This window comes from Meriones unguiculatus, chromosome 1, assembly GCF_030254825.1.
Source record: "Meriones unguiculatus strain TT.TT164.6M chromosome 1, Bangor_MerUng_6.1, whole genome shotgun sequence".
NCBI classification, from domain to species: Eukaryota; Metazoa; Chordata; class Mammalia; order Rodentia; family Muridae; genus Meriones; species Meriones unguiculatus.
This window is the reverse complement of record NC_083349.1, coordinates 43,323,355-43,346,877: the sequence shown is the minus strand read 5'-3', so window position 1 is coordinate 43,346,877 and position 23,523 is coordinate 43,323,355. Positions and strand designations below refer to the sequence as shown.

General features: G+C 44.2%; 1 pseudogene; it reads right to left on the bottom strand.

The window, feature by feature from the left end:
- Positions 1-21,819: 21,819 nt before the first annotated feature.
- LOC110540882 (small ribosomal subunit protein uS2-like) lies at positions 21,820-22,733 on the bottom strand (annotated as a pseudogene).
- Between the last annotated feature and the right edge of the window lie 790 nt (positions 22,734-23,523).

Below are 23,523 nucleotides of genomic sequence, written 5' to 3'. Positions count from 1 at the left end.
GGTGACATTTTGACTAGTTTCCATTTAGTAAGCATACCTTAGAACAGAACCTCACAAAGCATTTCAAGAGCCAAAGCCCTGAGAAGTTTTCTTTGCCTACTAACCACCTGGGGCTCATCTCTTCCCGAAGCCCCCTTCCCCCTTCCTTCCCTAACAGCCTTTTCTAAGTGGCAAAACAGCACAGGGCACAGAGTGGCCTCTGAGGCCTGTGCTGAGGACAGAGTTATTTATGTTGGCCCAAAGCCCTCTTCCTCCAACTGTTGAGGCTTTGTTTGGGAAGAAAGCGAGGTAGATGGAGGGGAACAGTGCGGCAGTGTATGTCTGTAAAGCTGTCAAAGTCCATTTTCCAAGCGGTTCTTCCAAAGGTCTGAACATGACAAACTGCCTCTGCCTCATGGATGATTTTGTTTTTCAAAGGGAAGCCCAGGAGGCTTCAGGCACTTCCTAATGGGGAGGAGGGGCTGAGATGATGGCTTCAGATTTCCCTCCCAGCCTCCTCTTCCCTCCTCACAAAGCCCAATTTGCTGACAGGGAATATACACTATGGGACAGACTGACAGATGTACAGTGAATTTATGACATGGGATGTTTTAGCATCCCTCTTAGTTTTCTGGATCCTTCACAATCAAGATTTTTTTTTTTTAACTCGAGGGCAAAATGACCAAATAGGTTGCAAAGCTCTCCCACACCCTGGAGGAGCTGACATGACTGATGGTGGCTGCCTCTGTCAGCTGAAAGGCTGGGATGCAGAGAAATAAAGGAGCTCAGGTCTCAGTCCTGGGTCAACAGAGCACATCATTTCACTTCCTGGAATCCCCCACCCCCTTTCTATCAATAAGTGGGAAAGATAGTAAGACTCACCCAGCATATTTTATACCCTTTAAGGGGTGATCCAATAAAGAATATCCATGAACTTTTGAGAAGGAAGATTCTTGGAGACAATTTGTTTTCACTGGGCTGTGGTAGATGAATAATGCATGAAAAAGAACACTAAGAACTAGAGAGCTGTATACAGGGCCATTTTCAGCCTAAACTAGTCATTTTTTCAGATGAAAAAAACTGAGTGAAATATAAAAAAAAGTGACTTTACCAAAGCAATAAAGAAGGAAGGAAGGAAGGAAGGAAGGAAGGAAGGAAGGAAGGAAGGAAGGAAGGAAGGAAGGAAGGAAGGCATCTTTCAGATCTGCTCCACACCTTCCTTGGAGGTCTTCTGAATCGTGGGATAAGGATGACCAGATCCCTGTATTTCTTTTGCTGTCCTGAGCTGGGGGAGAGAGTAAACGGAGATGAAAGAGTTGCTAACGGTCATAGGCACCTTGTGTTTTCTTCCTGACATAGTGTGAAGGATGTGATGTCCATAAAGTTATCCAGTGCCAGACCAGACATCCCTTCTTAGAATGTGCCCTGAATGCCTCCTGGAGATGATTCCTGAGGCTGCTGTGATCCATTACAACTGCTCGGAAATCTGAGAGGAACACATGGCTCTCCACTAAATCCAGGATCATTTCAGGAGCACCTGGAAAGGAAGGGGGAGGTTAAGAATTCTTGATGTGTAAACTCATGTCTTTGGTCCCCATGGCAGGTGTTTGCATATGAGTTACACAGATTCTCCACAAGAATAGCTGTCTTGTTGGGGATCCCCACCCCAAACTGAGTCACAGGTAAGTTCCTGGTAACTGGGTTGGAGCTTCTCTGACAGTTCAAGGGTCCACACATAAAAGACTGGCATGCTATGCATTTGGCATGAAGCTCTTAGAACTGAGACTTGAGATCCTGATCAGTGACTATTCAAATAACAGTTTCCCCTCAGTCCTTCAGAACTGTGAGGCTCAGGAGTCTTTGAAGATAAAGTGGGCATTTGATCCTGAACCCACTACCTCTATCACAGTAGGACTCGGGGCTTGCCAGCACGTCTGCTTTTTACCCCTTCAAAGGCTACAAATCAAAGAGCCCCAGGTCTCAGTGGCTCCCAGTGGGCTGCTGGGTTAACCCAGCCACATTTTGGCACCAGGTCAATGCCATTATTTGGACCTGGGTGTTCCCCAGATCACATTAATCCTCAATCAGTGTTTTCCTCTGATGTCACAAGCCCTAGAGCCTGCCCCAGATCTTGAGATGCATTGATTTCATGTCACCAGGACTGAATAGAGCACCTTCAGTTCAACAAAAATAACTGCCACTGACTCAAACAAGAAACAGCCTGTCCCCAAGGTGCCAGGTCACCAAGCAAGGAGACCTCCCCCACATACAGCATGGTCCCTTTGTTCTGTGCCAGTCGGTCCCTCTTTAACTGTACTGTCATCTCTGATTCATCCCTCTTGTTCAGGCAGGGTGACTCAGAGGGAAACTGCTGTGTAAAGGCTTTCCTCCACTTACTTGATAAAATACAGCCAAGCCAAAGAGGGGCTGTGAAGAGTCCAAGGATGAACTGGAGGAGATTGCTAAGCAACATGCTGAGGGTCTGTGGGTGCAAACAGCTGAGAAGGGACATCAGTGGATGGGCTGGGCTGGCCTTCCGCCATTTGGAACATAAACCTCACAAGAGGACAAAAAGGCCAGCCACAAGTCCACAAATGCCACCCAGGAACACAAACCAGAGGCAGGCCACACACATTTGCGTTTTAGGCATCTCCTAAACCTCTCTGATTATAGATGTCCCTGCAAAGGGCTGTGGCAGGGCAGGATGTCACACACAGAAAAGTAATGCTTTCTGTACTCGGCAAGCTGGACCTTCAGTCACAGCAAACAACACAGAACTGAATGCTCCTTTTGAGGAGAGGGTAACGGGCATGGAAACACGCATAAAGTATCTAGATAGCTGTGTGTCTGCATGTGGAGAAGGGCACATCCATATGCACAACCTTCTGCACACTGACTGAACACACTGTGGCTGGGTAATGGCCAATATCATACTTTCAAAAATATTTTTAAGGTTTGAATATTGGAAACAAATGCAATTTGCTCCAGAAACAAACAAACAAAAAATTGCATGAAGAACATAAATTTTAGCCAAATCTGATGTCCCGTGCCTGTAATTTCAACACTCGGAGAGGTTGGAGGGAGAATAACCATGGATTCAAACCTAACCTGGGCTAAAGAGTAAAGCTATGGCTCTTGCTCTCTTGTTTCTTCCTCTCTATTGGGGCACCCCCTCTCTCTCCCCCCTTCTCTCTTTCCCTCTCTCTCTTTTCCCCTATCATGTCCTGCTCTTCCTTTCTCTCTCTCTCTCCATATCCACCTAATAAATCACACACACACACACACACACACACACACACACACACACGAGTAAAGCTATGTATTTGAGGAAAGAAAGGCTGAGCATCAAAACAAAAAAATTAGACTGAGTTAGAGAATAAGATACCTTTGAGTCTGACTCCCCGACATTTGGACTCCCCTTTATCCCAACCAATGGGAGTTATTCTTAGTGTCCACAATCAAAAGGGCTGGACAAGAGGCAATGCACTTGCCCAGGTGATGGTGATCCTCTTGTTGGGTGTATGAGGAACCATCCCATTCAGTATACTTGCTGGCTGGTTCTTGGGCTTCCCTGAAAAGACTTTTAGTACCTGGTAAGTTTGTGTTTTATGTTATAAACAGGTGTTTACTAAGACTATTGTGGCTTAGAGGCATGGGAGATTGGAGGTAAGGGAAACAGTTGAATCATTGGACTAGAAAACCAAAGCCACAATGGAATGAGTGGAGTGGAGACTGGGGCAGAATGGCTTAGGAATTGGTGGCTTCTCCAGGTGGGAATTGTATTGAAGAAGAACAACAACAAAATCAAAGACTCAGTCTTCCCTGTCTGTGCCCAGGGCCTAGCTGTGACAGTCCAAGTTTTGATATTGATGTCATAACCCCCACCTCTCAGGGGCTTTGCAAGAAAAGCTTGGTTCAGGCCCACATGAAGATCACATGACTCCAGTAGATTAGTTCTCCTCCTTCTGTGGAGATTCCCTCTAAGAGTTTCCCAACAGGGGAAGAAAGAAGTGGAAGAAGGCTACCAGCTCAGAGCTCTTGACCTAGCTATGACACACCTTACTATGTATGCCCAGAGCTCTTTGCTCCATACTGGCTGCCTGTATTGTGTTAGCCACATTAAATATGGGAGCTGGAGCGTCCATTGAGTCTCCAGTGAGTACCAGCCAGCTTATACCTAAGGGTGTAGTCACACCTATTGCTAGTTTTCAATGTCATATAAGACTTGCTGTGAAGTACCATGTTATCAGTGTCTGCAAGGTCCCTGAGACAAAGGTGCCCATGTTCCTCTTCTCTTCTTTTCTGGGGTCACCTGTCTCTGTGCTTGGTACAATCAATGCTCTGTGAGTTGAAGCTATCACCTGCCATATGATGCCAGGAGCAGTCTTGGGAGTACTTGGTGAAATGCTCCTTCCCAGCCCTTCATTACTGTAGCAGAAGTTTTGGTTCCTTTTAAAACTCAGTTATGTTATATAAATATGTTTTTGTTTTAATCCCAAGTGTGGGATATGGGGCTGCCTTAGTTTATCCACAGCTGATAATTGCCTCATGTAGCTTGGAGAGGGGGATGGTTTTTGCCTGTTGTTAATAGCCTTGGGCAGCTCAGAGAGGAGTGTTTGACACCTGCAGGTAGTGGAATTCTGAAGACTCAGAGAGGGTATAAATACCAGAGCCAGGAGAGAACCAGAAACTCATTGAGAGAACAAGGCTGCTGCTCCCAGTGCTGTTGCTAGTTAATCCTTCTGCTGTGTTTGTTGATGCTGGTCTGCTGGACTGCTAGATATCCTAGTGACTGAAATTGGTATTGTCACAAAGAACCTTAACCAGCTGGAAGTAGCTAAAGAAAACTTCACCCCCTCTCCCCACTAATCTTCCTTCTCTCCTACCTATTGTTGCAGTGTTGGAAGGGAAGTTAAGAGAGATAAGGGGAGAGGAGACATAAGAAACCCAAATAAAATAGAATAAAAAGTAGTACCAACACATCCACACAGGTAGGTCCTGATGTAGCTATGCTGGTGACTAGAGCCTCTTGGGACCTTGTAAACATGCTTAATCCCCACAGATAGGCGCTTCCTGGGTTGTCAGAAAGTGAAGATCATCTTGCTGATGATCTTTATCCAGCCTGCTGCATTCTCATCAGAAACAGCCAATGGCATCATGGGTTTCTTTGTCATCCCTCATAAGCCAGCTTTCAAAGCGTTAATGTGAAACAATGGTTGGGGACTGTGGGCCCCTTGATTAGCAGATATGGTAAGGAACAAGTTGTAAGAGGTCAAAAGAAAATTAACCTGGTGGGATGTTGCTGGCAATCTTCCTGTTGTCTGTGGGTCCTGAAGGCCTTATCCAAGAACAATGGCCATCCCCATAAAATGATAAAGCACTGGGTGCACACTGCTAGACAATGTGCTTTGATTTATGGATTTTTTTTTTTTTAGCTACAAAGTAGGGTGTGTGTCAATCAGGGTTAAAAGCAGTCTGTAGACATAATTATGACTAGAAGCTACTCATTTAACCTCTCTGACTTTCATTTTGTCTTTTTTTTTCTTTTTTCAATTTACAAAATGGCAGAATTGAATTAGATGACCTCTCAGACCTCCTTCTTGCTCAGAAATTTTGAATCCATAAACACAAAAGCACCTGCCTCATGTCAAGTTTAGTTCATAGCTCTGCTTCATTAGTGATCAGTCCTGATTAGGCTAGAGAAGAAAGAACACTTTCAATATGGGGTGTTTGAATTTGGAAGACCTAGATTCTTAGAAGCCCTTTCCTCAGAAAGCTGCTTGGTTCTGAAAACCCCTTACTCCTAACTTGCTGGGTACCTAACTACCAGTTTGCAGACTGGAGTCAAATGGAGGAATAAGCTAGCTTTGAACAGACAACTGACCCTTCAGCAGTGTTATGGCTTGGAGAAAATGTCTTGAGTGTTCTCAAGTCACTGCATATTGAGCGACACACAGGTCAGTTGCTAGGACAGCTAGAAGATGTGCAGAGTGAAACCATGTTGGCCTCTCCTTGGCAAAATGAAAAACAAATTACTTCACTGTATTTTTATAGGAGTCTGTTATAAAAATGATAACCATTTCTTGGGGTTACAAAGTGAGTTAATCTGGGTATGTTTTCTTAGGAGTGATCTGAGTTATCTGGTTTATTTTTATTTTTTGATTGACATAGTCATACCTAGTTATGGGTACAATATAATAGTTATGTGTGCATATTGTGTTTTGATCAAATCAGAGTGGTCTATCTGTCCCCTTAACTTTTTCTTGTGGAGAGGACATTGAAAAGTCTTTCTCCTGGCTTTCTGGCAACATCACTGTGTTATTCTTAACAATGGTCACCCTACAGCACAACAGAACCACAGAAACTGCTCCTATTAGAGAGCTTTGGCACTGGACCCATTGAGCAATCTCCTCCCCCTTTCCCATCCTTCCCGGCCTTACACTACATGTAGGAATGAGATGATGCTGCCTTTGCTATCCAGGGCCTGGCTTATTGCACTTAACAGGCGTCCTCTGGACTCGTCTGTGTTGTTGTAACTCCTCATTCTTCTAGGCCAACAACAAGTGGCAAAGAGTTGCAATCTCCCCTCAAGCTGGAAACGAGCTCCCATCTTCAATGACAGGCAATGCAGTGGCTTTCCAATGGATCGCAGAGCAGGATACCTGGCTTAGAAAGGTGGCGTGAGTGATTTTGTGTAAGTTTCTTAATGTCTGCGTCTTGTGGTCTGGTGTAGAAAATGAAGTTAGGATTACGCCCTATGGAATTGAGAGTATTAAATGAATTAATATGGTACGTATAAAATGCTTTTAGCAGGTAGCCCGTGGATGTGAAGTGATATAGAAATGCCAGCTAGCCCTTGTTATTTGCCTAGAGACCCCAGACTGAAGCACAAAAGGCTGACACCTGCCTGAGTCTCAGACATCAATAGTCATCCTCATATTCGGATGATGGATTTTTGCTGCCATTTCTTTTTTAAGGATCACAGCTTTAGAAGTTAGAGGAAGCATGCCCTGATTGGCAGGGATGCTGTAAAGAGAAATAATTTTCCAGGGGCCAGCGATGGTTACCATGGTTTCCAACTGGCAGAAACTCCAAGGTCAATTTCTGAAAATATTTCAGTGCTGATAGGAGCAGGGTGATTCCTCCACCTTGCTAGTCTCTGGCCCTCACGGGGGTAGATTGCTTTAAAGCTAACCCCTGTTTGCAGGCAGCAGAGAAAAAAAAAATGAGAATCAGAACGCAGCAGAGAGCGCGGCCATCTAGCTGACCGCTGTCCAGGGAGGCAAATAGGAATGATTTCCCAAGAGGGCCAAAAAGCGATGCACCACTTAAGAAATGAAAATGCGATCATCTGGAGGGGAACAAAACATTTTAATGCGAGACCCCTGTCTGCATCGGCAAAGAGCACTGGGGACACGTTATACGACCTGAAATTTTAGCTCCGCTCTGCGTGATTCATTTTTTACTTCCCTGAAATGTAAGTCCCACTGGGAGCAATCACAGTGCCCAGAGCTTTGGGAGAGCGGGAGCGTAGCCCACCTCCGATTCCAGCAGTAACCGCCAGCCTCCTGGCCCCAGCATCCTCATCCTCAAATCAACACTCCAGCCTTCAAAATCAAAGTCCTCCGGCATCCTGGATGCCGTATCAATAAAACGGTCTTCTCTGCTGCGTGACTCAAGCTGTTTCCCGAAAGCCGTTCCTATGGGGAAGGGCATTAAATTCGGAAGCCTCTTCAGGGAAGTGCCCTCGAGTTCAGCAAGCCTGCGCCATTAGCCAGGCCCGAAGCAAGTGTTTGTATTCCAGACAGGCTGGACAGTTATTTGCAGAACCAGAAGATAACAAGTGTCTCCGCTATGAAAGACTGCCTAGCTACCATGGTTTGGTTATGTGCGTCCTCCCAAGCCATGGGTCAGAATTCTAACCCACCACAGTAACAGGCTAAAAGGATCTGGAAGAGGGGTTACCTCGAGGCTAGGGTCAACCCCATGGTAGCCTTAGTGGCTTTACAAGTAGAGGAGGAGAGACCTGTATGGCTTCCAGGTATGAGGTCCCCTCCCCCAGTGCCAAGCAAACGTGTCCGATCCGCTTCCTGGTGTAGGTTTTTGAGTTTACTGTCCACCTTATTTTCTCTTGAAAGGCCTCCTTGGTCCAAACCAGGGTGTTCTGGGGGCATGTTTTTGTTTGATGTTGTGGGTTGGTCTGATGCTTGTATTTTGGTGCTAATTACTAGACCTCAAGATCTGGTTACTATCAGAATAAACCATCCTTGTTGTATAACCTGCCCAAGACATTATACCTGATTGGTTGATTAAAAGGCCAAAAACCTGGACAGGGCAGAATGGGGTAGGTGTGGCTAAGGTTCCTGGCTTTGGAAAGAGGAGAATCATGGGAAGAGAGGAGAGAAGAGGACTCCACAATGGTTTAGTATGGAGCCGAAACCGTGTGGGCCTGGAGGAAGGACTCCAATAATGTTGTGGAAAGGCCCAGATGAAGAATACAAGCTAGTATTTATAAGATTATGGATGGAAGAAAGGTAGCCCAGATAAGGACGGTTAAGGCGGTGGCATTGGAAGGGTGCTGGGAGGAGGATGGAGAGGTTTTGAGACAGTGTAGGTAAAATATCTGCCCAGTCCAAGGTAAATAAAGCAGTTATAAAATTTAGCAGTTGTCTGTGTCTTATTAATTGCAATAGCAGGTTAAATAATACCTCCATAGGAATTATAGGGCTAAGAATAATAAACATTATCTAGCCCAACATCTTTTTTATTTGCTACAACAGACTGAGGTTCTTTTGCTTGGGTTTGGATTTTGGTTCTGTGGATCAAATCGAGGCCTTCGCACATGTTAAATGACTGCTGAAACTTTTGAAAATAATCTTTTCATACAGGAGCCTGGGGATCCCAAACAATGTAATTTTCTACTTACAGGCATACATCTGCGTATGTATGCATGTTCGCATGTATGTAGGCACAGGTCTGTCTGCATGTGTGTGGAGGCCAGAGGTTATCAAATTCCTGTCTCCCTCTATAGCTCTTCACTGTATTAAGCAGGTCAGAACCTCTCTGTGAACATTGGTTCATCTAGCCTTGTCAGCTAACTTGCCCCAGGGTTCCCATGACTCCCCCCCCCACACACACACACAAGCACTGGGATTATAGGCAACACCACAAGAACCCAATTTTTAAATGGATATTGGAGACCAGCACTCATGTTTCCCTGGCAAGCATTTATCTACTGAGCATAGCTCACATACTCACCAAAGCTCAAAGTTTTCTACTTCTGTGGCAAAGACAGTTTGCTATAGCGAAGTCAGAGCCTAGACACTTAAAAAGCCATATTAGAAACTGAAGGGAGAAAGTGGTGATCATGGTTGGGTTTGAGGCAGTTTTGTTTTGTTTTTGTTTTTGTTTTTTCTTTTTATGACCTCAAACCCTTTGCTGTGGACCCCATTGAGATGCAAGATCTGTTTCTCTTGCTCTGGAACCTGGGGTAGGCTTGAGGATTGCTTTGGTCAATGGGGTGTTTTGAACTGCTTTCATGAGCCTTCCTTGCATTGGCATGGAGAGGCCCATGGTTCCTGCTGTTTCTCTCCTGGAACCTGCCCCATGTGAACAAGAAACTGGTCTGCCGTGAAACCAGTGTGAAAGACAGCCATGTACCCTGACAGCACCTGCCAACACTAGCTATAATCACTTTGTGAGGCCACCTTAGGTCACCCAGTTCCTGTCAAACTGCAACAGGATGCAGACTCGAGGGTGACAAGAACCACAAACCTAAGCCCAGCAGAACCGAGAACAAACACAGTGGGTTATTTTGAAGCATTAACTTTTGTGGTCATTCATTATACACAGTTAACTTCTCCATCCCCAGATTCATTTGCGGTTTGATGTTTGATTTTGCTGTAAAATCAAGAAAATGACATTTTCCTAAAAACATATGCCTATGAGCAGTACTAAATGGACCATCAGGTTGTATTCATATACCGATATGATACACATATATCCATGTGACAATGGATAATGGTGAACATGATAATACATTGTATAAAATTCTGGAAGAAATAATAAATATTATGTAAGAAAAGAATCCTGTGCCAGGGCGGCAGAGCAAGGCAGATCGATGTGAGTTTGAGGCTAGGCTGCTTTACAAAGTGAGTCCAGGACAATCAAGGCTACACAGAGAGACCCTGTCTCAAAAAAACCCAAACAAAACAAAAAGAAAAAGAAAAGAATCATATTTAATTGTAGTCAGCTTATGAAGTATTTGCCAACCAAGCTATATATGATCATCTGAAATACCTGCTTTAAATTTTTTTACAAACAGGCATCTTTGTGAAAATATCTACAAAGCCGAGCTTGGTAATGTGGATTTATAATCCCAGCACTCTGGAAGCTGAGCCATGCAGGGACATTGTAAGTTCCAGACTAGCTTAGGCTGTAGAGAAAGATGCCATTTCGGAGAAAGAAAACTGAGAAACTGGAGATCTCTTTATTTCCCTGAAAGAGTAATCACCCATTCTTGGCTGAATCACTATTGATCTGATTAGAAGTATATATCTAATTTCTTTCCTCCTATGTTATGGAGAATTTATCTACTCCAAATAGAGGATAGGTGAATAGCCATTAAGCCCTGGTATCTCAGACCCGAGAGAGGGAGTCTTTGTATACCCTGAAATCTTGGGTCAACCACATTCTATCAGTGTGGTTCAAGATTGGGACTTTGATCTGGTCTGGGATGTTAGGACATGAACTTAAGTTCTCAAAAGGCTGCAAACTGAGAGCAGTCAAGTGAGTGGTGAGTTTGTGATAGAGCCAAGGAGGGTGAGACGGGTTTCCTTGGGGTCAGTGCTCTGTTATCACACATAGCACTGAGGAAGCTATCCTTCCCTCATTCCAGAGCCACTTCCTATCCTTAACTCTGAATCACGTTCTTACAGCTACATGACTACAGAGCGAGACCTTGTCTCAAAACACCAATAAATAAACCATGTCCACATGTAGGTAAGAGCATAGCTGCTATCAGTGAGTCTTTCTGCTGAGTTATCGGAATCTAGGGTGGTTTCAGGAACCTTGGAACTTGGTAATTGGTGTCAAACTAAGATATTTTATGTGGACTCTTCCCCTAATTTTATAGTTAGCTAACTTTTGTATCTTTCTTCTGTGTGGCAGCTTAAATGGCCTCCAGGAAACCTGTCTTGATTTGTGTAATTCTTCAGAAAAACACAGGGTGGGGAGCAAAAAACAAAAAGATAAAACCCCACTACTTTCTTGGAACTAGTGATTTTTTTCTCACTTTCTTTCCTTCCTCCTCTTCTTCTTTTTTCTCCTCCTCTTGCTTTTCCTGCTCTTTTTTGAGATAGAGTCTCATTACTTAGCCTAATCTGGGCTCTAATTCTTTTTGTCATCAGGTTGGACTTGAAAACATAATTTCCCCGCCTTATCCTAAACATATATTCCGCTATAAATACCCCCTCTGAATGGTTAGATCATGCAGGCTCCGTTGGTGCTTTGAAACTGTTTCTGGCTTTGCTATTACTTTAATGCACTTACTACATATATTAGGTTTTAATGCCTCAAGGGTGTATTAATCCCTCCAAGCAAGAATAAGATCACTGTCACAATTTTGAGCCAAATTTGAAGCAAGCTTTAATTAAATTCTGGCCAGGATGATGAACTCTGACCAGGTCCATTCTGCAGTTCTCAGAAAGTGGAATGGGTCACATTTTGCACAGGCTTATAAAGGCAAACCCATAAGGTCATGTCGTTCCCACCAGGTCCAATCAAAGGCAAGCATGTATCCTGATTGTATTTCTTGCCTGTGTCCCTCGCACCAACATGTGATCAAACACACCCAGTGCAATTGGGTCAAACAAACTTGATTAGAGGATTGGAAATGTGTGGTTTATTATCTTACACAAACAATTGATTGGCTCCAGCGTTTCAGGAAGTATCTGTCCTTGGGCGAGGAGCTTATGGGTTAGAGGCATGTTTGTTTTATGAACCTCTTAGGCACAGCAAGTAAAACTTAGAGCATAACTTTGGCTCTCACAGATGGAGCCTATTTCTCACACCCTCTGTATGTCAGCAGCCAGTACACTATTTCTGTTCTGTTGTTGTTTCAAGCCAAGTTTCATACAGCCCCAGGCAGGCCCATGCAGCCAAAGATGCCCTTAAACTCCTGATCCTCCTGTATCTACCTCCTGAGTGCTGGGATTACAGGTGTGCTCCCCCACACATACCTAGTTTTATGCATTACCCAAAACTCTGCCAGTTATTAAACACAATGGTATTCACCAAATAGATTGCTACCTCTAATAGCAACTTCTGAGATTTTAATTTCTTGTGTTTCACTAATGAGGCTCAAGCCAGATTCAGCAGTACGTGCCTATGATCCTAGCATTCAGGAAGTAGAGTCAAAAGAATCATGAGTTTGAGGCTGGGCTACATAGTGTGTTCCAGACATGTCTAGGCTGTCTAGCAAGACCCTGTCTCATATATAAATAGAATATGACTAAATTAGTTGTCCAGGCATCCACAGATACTTTTTGGGCATCTGCTATGTGATAGGCTCTAGGTCTAGACAGCAAGCAATGAGCTAAGTCATTTAGGAGGCATCTGCCCTAGAAGACGATAATCTGGATAAATCAGGTCCCACCTTATTCTCTCCATTGCACAGCATTGGCTGGTTGTTTTATTGAAAATAGAGAGAACAAATGGTGGCATGTTTACACAAACTTGGGACAGGTGATGCTTAGAATAAACATCACAATGCAATGTCTGGATTGAAACCAGACAGTGGGATAGAGAAGTCAGCATTTGAATATACAAGGACAAATTGTATACATCCCACAAAAACATTATACCAACACTGAGGGGAAGCATCCTTCTAGCCAGTCTCTGAGAGTGGCCCCCATTAGACTGAGGAATGCACAGCTGAAGCTTGTGAAGATGTGGCCTTGTTTTGAAGAGAAGTGAATGATTCACATAGAAAAATCCCAGCAAAGGTGCAAATGTGAGTAACTGAAAATGTGGATTGTAGATGAGAGGGCGAGACTATCTTTTAGATGTCCTCACTGTAGTTTCAGTAAACAAACCAAGATCTCCTGCTCACCCCCATCCATGCCACCCCACCCCACCCAAGCCCGGAAGGAATCTCAGTACAAGGATTGCTGTGAGAAACAAGGTCTGACTTCTAAAGATGGCAGTGTGAAGCTGCCCCGTGTCTGCGTTCTGATGCTGCTTGCTTGGTCTCTCTTTCTTCTGCTTCCTTGTGAGGAAGAAGTATAACGTGTTTAGTATTTGGGCAGGACAGTCATTCTGTGATCCAGAATGCTCTGTCTCTTAGCACTCTCACATGTATGTTGTGTCACAAAAAGCCCGTAAATCCTCAAAAGAGGTGACAGCAATGCTGAGTAAATTTATATGATTTAGTTTTTTTTTTTTTTTTTAATGATGGGCACAGTATTGTGAGTATAAAGTCTTGACTGGTCATGCTTTTTATTAACTAGCATTATTAAGCTGTTGTAATAACCTTGCTTGAATGAGCCTTTCTGCTGTATATGTATCTTTTTAAATTTAAAGACAAGATGTTTGGGGCCAAAATAATGAGAAAGGGAACCTATGAGGCATGGGTGTTGTGGTTTAAAGCTAAAGTCCTCCTATTCTTCCTAGCACAGTGGCAAAAATATTGCCTCAAAATAGTGCTTTGGAGAGGAAAGTTAAGAACAGACAAAAGCCAACTTTCTCAGGAAAGTTGCTATGGATTAGAAAAAGGAGGGAAACACCTTGCTCGTTTCTTTCCCTTCTCCCCTACCAAATACATCGGAAGACTGGCAGTGTATGTATCAGGGAGAAGCATCCTTGCTGAGGCATGGGAAGATTTGCTACTTGCTAGGTAGAAGGAGCATGCTGGCTGCCAAAACTATATTTGTCAAAGAGGAGTCATGCTAAGCTCAAAATTAGAAGTAATTTTAGGGAGCCATCTCAGGAAGCTGAAATCCACTTATTTCAACATTAAGTAAACACCTTTTATATGCCTAACACCCAGCTAAGTGCTCTAAAGGAATTTAAGAAGTATAGCAGATAGTATGTGCTTAACATTTAGCATTTGATTAGATCACATACTTGACTAAGCATGATGAAAGACATGAATGTGTGGATCTTACTTTCCAGGAGCTCATAGTTTGTTTTTTGTTTTTGTTTTTTTTTTTTTTTTTTTGGGGGGGAGGGACAAAAGGTGTGTGCTTAAAGATATTTCGGACATAATGGGACACAGAAAGCACAAGTTCTAGGGTGATTGGCACAGTTGGAACAGGCTGGGCTGCAGTGTATCCACTGAGCAGAAAAACTTAGATTAAACCTGCAGAATCTGTTGAGGGATGGGTTTCTGAAGAAGTATGTTTCTCATGGACCCAGAGAAAAAGTTAGGCAGTTACAGCAATGACGTGAGATAAGCGATTCTGGAAATATATAATGTACTCAAAAGTATAATAAAACTTAGAAGGCAGGCATAGTGGTACTCTGTAATCCCAACACTTGGGAAGTAGAGGCAGGAGGACCTGACGTTCAAGATCATCCTCAGTAACATGATGAGTTCAAGGCCAGTTTGGGATACATATGATACGTAAGACACTAGCTGAAGCAGAACCAAAACTCTTTAAACAGGGTTACCATATGACCCAATGATTCGCTTCATAGATTTTTCCAACCCTCCTAGGTGTGTCTCTATGCCTATATAAAAACTTGTACATAAACGCTCATAAAGGTAGTTATTACTCATAGTATCCCAAAATAAAATCAGGCCAACTTTCTTTGAACAGATGAATGAATAAACAAATAGTCATATCTATATGATGGATTTGTATTTGACAATTAGAAGGCACTGACTGCTGCACAGCTCAATGGCAGAGCCTAAGGCTGCCATGTATAAAACTGTAGATTCAATCTTCACAACAAAAGTAATACTCTAAAAGAAAAAAGAAAAAAATAATAACGCCAATAACTTGTTGGTGTATTACTTAGGAGCCTTGAACTTACGGGCCTTGAAAACCTATGCCCAGCGGGAAAAGACATACCATGTGAATCTGTTTCTATAAGCACAGTACTGGAATAGAAAGCAGATTAGTGTTCTCCTTCCACTGGAAAGGGAAGGAAATGCGACAGATGTGGGCTCTTAGATATGGATGGCGATGTTGTAGGAGGAACGGGAAAATGTTCTGAGGTTACCCAGTCAGGATGCTGTCCTACCTGGAGCAGTGAATTTTACAGGGTATAAATTGTGTCTTAACAAACTGTTACTAACAACAACAACAACAAAGGACAAGTCTAAGAAAACAAATTCTCCCCATTATCCTAAAAACCCCAGCTCCTACCAGTGAAATTATAAAATAAACACCTTGTGAAAGATGGCTAGCCATAGCAAAATATAGAAAGATGGTTCTTTCTATATTTATCTCATTCTCATTTATCTAATTCTGTCTGTCTTTCCTTTTTTTATCTTGTGTGTGTGTGTGTGTGTGTGCGTGCTTGTGTGTGTGTTTATGTACTTGTGTGAGCATGTGTGAACATACCTGCCATGAGCTTGCAGAGATTCTCCTGTTTCTGCTCCCCCACCTCTGCAGTGAGGAACTCTGGGATTAGAGACACGGGCTCCCACTTCCTGCTTGACTTGAGTTCTGGGGATCTGCTCAGAGGTTCTCATGCTTGTGAGACAAGCGTTCTACCCACTGAGCCGTCTCCTCTGCCTGGTCTTTACATTGCTTTCAGGTGACGCAGAAGTTAAAACTCATAGCCGATGAGCCTCAAATTGTTGCTTATCATTTCATAGTGGTAACTTGTATGGTTGCATTTTTTTTCCTGTGACTAAACAGCAATCTGTGGTCAGAAAATGAAGACCATAAAAATTGCCTGTGACTTATCAAAACTTCCCTCTAAATAACAATTGATGTTAGACTGGAAGCCTGGAGTGGTGGCACACACCTTTAATCCCAGCACTTGGTAGGCGGCTGCAGGTGGATTTCTGTGAGTATGGGTTGACCCAGACTGTTCTACACAGAGAGTTCCAAGCCAGACAGGGCCACATAATAACACTTTGTCTTTAAAAAAAAAAATCATCCCGTCTTGCACACACATTTATTTGCTATTAGTACATGGGATGAATTCCCATTTTTTTTTTCCAATGGCTCACAGGTTGTTGCTATTCTTTATCCTTTGAGCATCCAAACTGTCTCAGTTCCATGTCAGAAAGGTCCTCCTGCCCTCCAGACAAACTCTCTTCTGAGCACTTTCTTACACTGGGGCACCATAAGAGACTCCAGGTTCTCATTAAACGTTATATATTACCTTTGGACATTCACAAATTCAATCAACTATGAGCCTAAAGTATTCGGAAAAAGTTGAAACTGTATCAAGCACTGTAGACTTTTTGTCTTGCCGTTCCTTAAACAGCACAAGGTAATGGCTATTTAAACTGGAAGTAACATTTACACTGTATTAGAGCTGTTTTGCAGTACAGGGAAGGATGTGCACAGGTTAAATGCAGATACCATACCATTTTTAAAGCATTTTTTTTAAAGCATTTATTTCTTTGAGGGCTGGAAGGCAGGCATGTATGGACCACAGGGTGCATACGTGGGAGTTAGTTCTCACTCTAGTGTGTGACTTCCAGGGATTAGACTCAGCCCGTCAGGCTGGGAAGCAAGGATCTTTACCTTGTTGACACACTATGTCATGTATGGATTTTGAAATCCAGTGGAACCTGGAATCAATCCATTTTGGATACCTAGAAATGTGTGCATGAGTGTGTGCATGTGTGTGTGTGTGTGTGTGTGTGTGTGTGTGTGTGTGTGTGTGTGATCAGAGATAGAGGAAGTGAGAGAGAGAGTGCACAGATAACTTTCCAACATAGTGACAATTATCTGAACAATGGACTGTTACCAAGGCACCTGAAGTTTGCTTTTAGGTCTCTTGTCTCATCAGTAAAAGAATTTAGAATAGATTCATAAGGAAGCTTGAGGAAAACTTTACTAGAGTTTGAGAGAAAAGCAACAGCACAGGCAGGCTGACCTTCTCACCAGCTGCCAGGAGAAGGGAGATGAAGAACAGCAAAGAAAGCAGCTATGCCATTTTCAAGCAGCCACGAGGTACAGAGACAGTTTCATGGCAGAAGGGCTAGGGATGCATTCAGAGAAAGGAGTGAGGAAGCCCAGAGTGAGCTGGAAAGCATGCCTAAACTTCAGTCTGTATCTGAAAGAGGCTGAAGGAAAGAGAAATTACACTTTTCTGAGAGCTCAGGTGCGCAGGCTCAGCAGAGCTGCAAGGTGAAGAGTCTGCAGTCAAAAGTATGGGGGCTGAGCTTCTGGGAAGGACAAATGTGCTATCTCATTGAAGGAGTAATATTTCTCCCATCTCCTCAGCACGGCTTTAAGCCTTCCTGAGAGCTGCTTTCTTAGAAAGGCGGTTAACAAGCCCAACTGAATTAACCTTTAAGGGGTGGGGGCAATAATATCTAATGTTCTAATCTTTGAAGTAGGTCAGCAGAATGTCTGGCCAAAACAAAACAAACAAACAAAACCCCAGCTCTGCCATTTTTAAGCAGCCACATGGTGGATAAGCAATTTCATGGCAGAAAGACTGGGGATAACTTCCATTCTTTCCATGGCCAGAAGTAGATGCCATTCTTTTGATCCAAAGCAGTGGTCCTCCATCTGTGTGGGTCATGGCTATCTCCAAAAATATTTTCACTGTGATTCAGAGCAGCAGCAAAATGACAATTATGAAATAGCTGTGAAAATAATTTTATGGTTAGAGGGGTCACCACAACATAATGAACTGTATTAAAGTGTCGGAGCATTAGGAAGGTTGAGAGCAGCTAAGTCAAAGAAAGTAGCGTTTTTTAAAAAATAAATAAACAAACCTCAACATACCCATCCTCAGTGATCTCTTTCAAGAGCATACCCTCAATGACCCAACCTCTTCCCACTCTGCCCCACCTATAAGTGATTCACCCACTCTCAATATCACCATAGTCTGGTAGCCAAGCATTTAAAACCTTGGGTATTTGCATGACATTTTAGATCAAGCCATAGCAGGATAGGATAGATATTCACAGTGTGATACACAGAGGTACAGATCTGTCTCAGAAATCACAACTCCAACTCTGTACCATTCTTCCTATATCATTCTTGCCTTCTTCCCCTTCCTGCATTTACAAACCTCTCCCCCCACAGTGAGAGCCTGGCTCTCATTAATGCATTTGCCCATATTTATAATGTCACAAAAGCTACAAAAAGATATCGCAGCCATTCTGTTTATGCTGCTACAGAAACCAACATCTTAAAAGAGTTTAGCATTTATTTGCAGCTCTCCCTATTCTCCGCACTACCCAAGTCCCGTCACAGCATAGTCTAATTCTTGCTCCTAGATCCCTTGAGTCCTGTGTTTTTCCTTCTTAGGTGTTGATTGTTCATTTGAAATATAGTTAAGTTTGTTTTCGTAGTTTGGTTTTGGGTTTTTTTTCTTCCTACATTTGTTGTTTTAATATTTACATATATTGAAAATCAACAAGCTTTTGAAAATAAGTTTTCACAAAGCGTACCAAATGTTATTGCTCTCCTATTTTCCAATAGAATTCTCCTGTATCATATGTGTATATATTCTATATACACACACACATATTCTCATTTTCCTTCTCTTTCACAAAAGGTAGCATGTTATATGAACTCTTTTACACTTTGCTAAGAAGAAAGATTTCTTTGAGCCTTGGAGACCAGGGTCTCAAGAGTCTGCATTTATTTAACCTGTGTCTCTGCTGAAGTGCCTAATGAGTGAGCCCTGCTCTCCTACAATGTGCTAGGTTCACAGTGGCCCTCAGGCCAGCTATGGGCTGTTTGTTTGTTTGTTTAGCAGGGCATTCTTCCCTGTACCTTGTCCACCTCTGTGGAGGGAATGGGAAGACTCCTGCCTACCAATACTTGATGAAGCTTTCGGACCCTCACCTCCAGCTAGTGTCTCGCACTGCACAGCGTCCTAAGGTGCCATCTTCCCTGGATGAGTTGGCCAGAAACAATTGTCTTCTATCCTATCTCACCACGGTCAGATTTGTTCTGCTCTCAGTCTCATACCTAGGCTGCCTCTCCTCTTTCCTTTCACCCTTTCCCACCTTCACACTTCCTTTGAGGCTGGCATTAACTAGTAGGGGAGAAGCTAGAGCCATTCAGTTCTACTCTCCGCCGTCCTATTGTCCTGCTCTGGAAGCTGTTGATGCAAAAATCACAGCTCTCATCTTACAGCAAGTAAGAGATGTTGATTCTGGAGCCATTTTGAATGACCATGGCCGTGGAACGCAGATTAGAGTCCCTCAAATTTTATGTTTCACTGTGGAAACAGATTCATGAAGTTTTATAAAACAAATACGGTCATAGATCATGACAAGTTTAAAATACACTCATTAGTGGGCACATCAGAAAGGTACTTACAGCAAAAGAGGGGATGCTTTTTGTAGGTCCAAGATTCTAGCTAATAACATCCTTAGCCTTGTGTTAGTGGGAGCTAAGTTAATAGATTCCAAAAGCCTTCTATCTAAAAGTTACAAGACGTTAGGGTTAGACACAGAAGTGGGCAAGGAATGGCTGTCCCAGAGGGCTAGAAGTAGCCCACGATAAGGTAGTTAGCCTCTGGGCCTGGAGCATTTCAATCTTTCCGGGTCTAATCAGTCAACGGGTCTCCACAGACAAAGCTTCCTTCCACGGATTCTTGTTCACCATCCACAGAGAAGGCTGACCCTTCCTGATCTAGTGTGTTAGCCACTAAGTGGGGTTCAGCCAAGGTAAACAGAGGCAATGTGGAGGCGATTTGAAACAATAACCACAGAGTCCGAGATGCTTGGCCAGGTAAACGGGCAACAGTGAGTTTTTCCATATTTTACCATCACCCTAGCCCATACCCCTTAAAACCTTGGTGACCAGGGTGGGGCGCTAGAGAGGTGGCTCAGAGGTTAAAAGCACTGGCTGCTTTTGTGGAGGACCAGAGTTTGGATCCCAGAAAGAATACAGCAGCTCACAAACACCTGTAACTTTCGTTCCGGGGAATCCAATGCCCCCTTCTGGTCTCCACCGGGGCACACACGTGGTGCACATACCTACATGCAGGCAAAACACTCACCAAGGCATAAATAAATCTCTAACACTTCAGGACTATCTGACAGTGTCTGTCCTGTGTCTTCCCAAACAACTTTCCGTAAAAAAGAAGGTATACATGACATCCTGAAGCCATCCAGAGAAAGCCCCATTGTAGCTATAGGAGAGAGAGGAAAGGGCAAGTCCCATGCAAAAAGGGCCTCACGGGGTTAACATAGCAAAGCTTGCACAAAGGATGGAGGAGGGCAAGGCAAAAAAAATGAGAAATCCATTGCCCAGAGTGGAGGAGGGGGAACCTTCCACCACCCGTTTTCCTTGCGTCGGGAGGTACATTTCCATTTCAGAGCAAACCCAGCTACAAATGGGGTGGCTAGAAGCATGTCCCTACTCAGGCAGCGGATGAAAGACCCTCCCAATTCTTTTGATGAATACTCGAGCACGTTTGAAACGTGCACAGCCTGGGAACCCCAGCAGAGCAGGGCGGATTGGGGTTGGAGAAAAATCCTTGCCCGGAACAGCCCAAGCCTGAAATGGGCTACAGAGGCGGTAGGAGGCAAAACCTGGATTGGATTTCGGAAGTGAAGCTGGGGCCGCACCCGGGCTTTGCAAGAGGGGTACCCTCTGGAGGAGGCAGAGGCTCTTCGCCAAGAGGTCCATTATTTGAACACCTCCCGCCCCGGGCTAGTCACTGGTGGGAACCTGGGAGGGGCCGAACATGCTGTTCAGAATAATTTAGAAGGCAGAATATTCTTCCTGCTTGGTAGTGTGAAATCACTTATTTATGGCTCCCATTCAGACCCTGGTTTGTAGATAATCCCCCTTTCTAAGCAGTGGAACTCATGAATGTTGATCTTGCAAATCAAGCTGACACTAGCAGCTTTTGTCCAGCGGGGCATACATCGAGGCCTACCTTCTCCTCAGCACGTTTCACCCTCATCAGCATGCCTGTGTCCCAGCCTCTTGGATTCCTAAAAGGCTTGCTCCGCCCCAAACTGACCTGGGGTCTCCAGCAACAATCAGGGGGCTTGTCTGCCAAGTGCTTGGGCCAACTTGGAATGTTTAGCTCCGGGGGCCTCCCAGAGAAGCCGCAGGGACAAATGGTATCCCCCACAGAAGGAGGTCACCCCTTTAAGGGCCCCCTGGGAGCTGGAGACCTTCACCCTGGGCTTGGGTTTCCATACTTAAACATGAAGCACAAACCAAGCCAGGACAAAAACCCCAAGCTCTGGAGAAAAGCCATAAAACAATCCCGTTTATATGATGGGAGGACCAAAAGACAGAAGACACAGCACCCGCCAGGGTGCATGGATCCGAAATAATGAGATCAGATGGGGACTGTGGATGCCAAAGACGGTCCAGAAGCCATCAATAGCGGGGGCTTTACGGAAAAGCAAAGTAGGTGGTTGGTGTCCGAAGCCAGTACAACGGTAACTCTGGATTGCGGTGTAGTAGGATTCCGTTTCTATTAATGTTAACGAGTTAATGTTTATTAATTGCTCCACCCTCTAAAAGAATAGATGCAGACTCCACAACAAATATATATATATATATATATATATATATATATATATATTGAGTCTTTTGTGATAAATGTGACTCCCGAGCCACTCTAGGTTCAGAGTGGTTCACTATCAAGGTGATATGGAGAAGGGTGTGGCTACATAAACATTCATTTTTTTTCCAGCTTTTAGGAATTTTTTTGTCCTTCCACCTTTTTCTCCTTTGCACAGGCGTCTGCAGAGGAGCTCAGGACCATTCAGCGGTGGCTCCAACCCACACAGTGGCCTGCCCTGTGGGAGCTGCTGACCAGTCCTCAGTGGCTGGCTGGGCACTCCAGTCATCAGTAGGGAACTGATGGATGGGTACAGAGGGCACCTGCTCACCCTTAGACCAGTCTGCCACCTCGGGCTGAGCGGCAGTGAACTCAGGAGCTGGCGCCGTCCTAGAATTCCTCCTTGGTCACGGCCTTCTCAGCAGCAGCCTGCTCCTCCTTCTCAATCTCCTCTGGGTCTCTGTACAAGTAAAGATCAGGTATGACCTCCCACGGGTGCTCAGGGGAGATAGTACCACACATGCGCAGTACTTCCCGGGCCACCAGTCAGACCCACTTAATGAGCTCCCTTGTTGTTGCATGGGATGGCAATGTCCACATAGCTAAGAGGAGAATCTGGGTCACACAGAGCGATGGTGGGCAGGTGGATGTAACAGGCCTCTGTGAGGGGCTGATGGTCAGCCCTGGGATCAGTCACCACTAGAAGCCGTGACTCTCTGAAAGCTGCTTGGATTTGGTTAGTGAAGGTCCCAGGTGTGAAGCGACCAGTAATTGGAGTGGCTCCAGTGGCAGCAGCAGCAAACTTCAGCACAGCTCTGTGGCCAGTGTTCCTGGAGAAGATGACGCTGACATCAACAGGGTTCTCAGTGGCAACAATAGCCCGAGCAGCAAGCCAACAGCTTCTCCCAGATCCTCTTTATGATGTAGATTCCATCATTCTTCCCTTTGTAGATGTATTTCTTCATCTGAAAGTCAAGGTTGGTGCCATCTAAGTGGGTCCCTGTGGCAAGGAATTTGAGGACAGCCCCCTCTTCCTTTATCTCCAGGACACTAAGGGCTCCAGACATTGTGTAACTTTCTCTTTAAGTTACGGCAGGAATCAAGAACAACACAGTATAGACCCGTCCTTGGGCTGCACAGAAAGGCAAAACTATCCTTTTATTTAGTGCACATTTTTATATGCATGTATATCTGAGCAAGTGAGAGAGAGAGAAAAAAAAGAGCATCACTGGATCCCTGGAACTGGAGTGAGTTAGTTGTGAGCTGCCTCATGGGAACTGAACTCCAGTCCTTTCCAAGAACCATGCTCTTACAGCTGAGCCATCTCTCCACCCTTTAATGGACTGTATTGGCTTCTTTGTGCAAGATGAGCCGATCCATGGATGACAAGCATGGCTTCTACTCCATCTCCCAGCAGGCAGGAGCATTGCATCTCAGCATGCTTCACCAAATCTCAGTTCCTTCCTGTTTCTTTCATTGCTGTAGAAAAACTCAACAGAGAAGTGACCACGATGAAAGGCTGAAGTCTGACTCTATGGATGAAGAAGGGACAGGTCGACCACTTTTACCCTGTCACACATTATTTGAGTAGGGAGGATAGGCTGAGTTAGGACAATGTGGGAAGAATCTTAACCTGTGCTCTTGTTGGCCATCTGCACATCAATTATGTTTCTAGCCTCGGAGTCGGGGTTTGGTAGAGATTTGACTGTGGTTCTCCAGTGAGCACCTTTGATCTTGGCATTTTCTCTCTGTTGGTTTTGACAGTGTTCAGCAAGTGAATTGTGTCTAGCCTCAGTCTTCTTCACCTCCAGCTCCCTCCACCAGTCTTTGAAGAACAGCACTTGTCAACTCCAAACA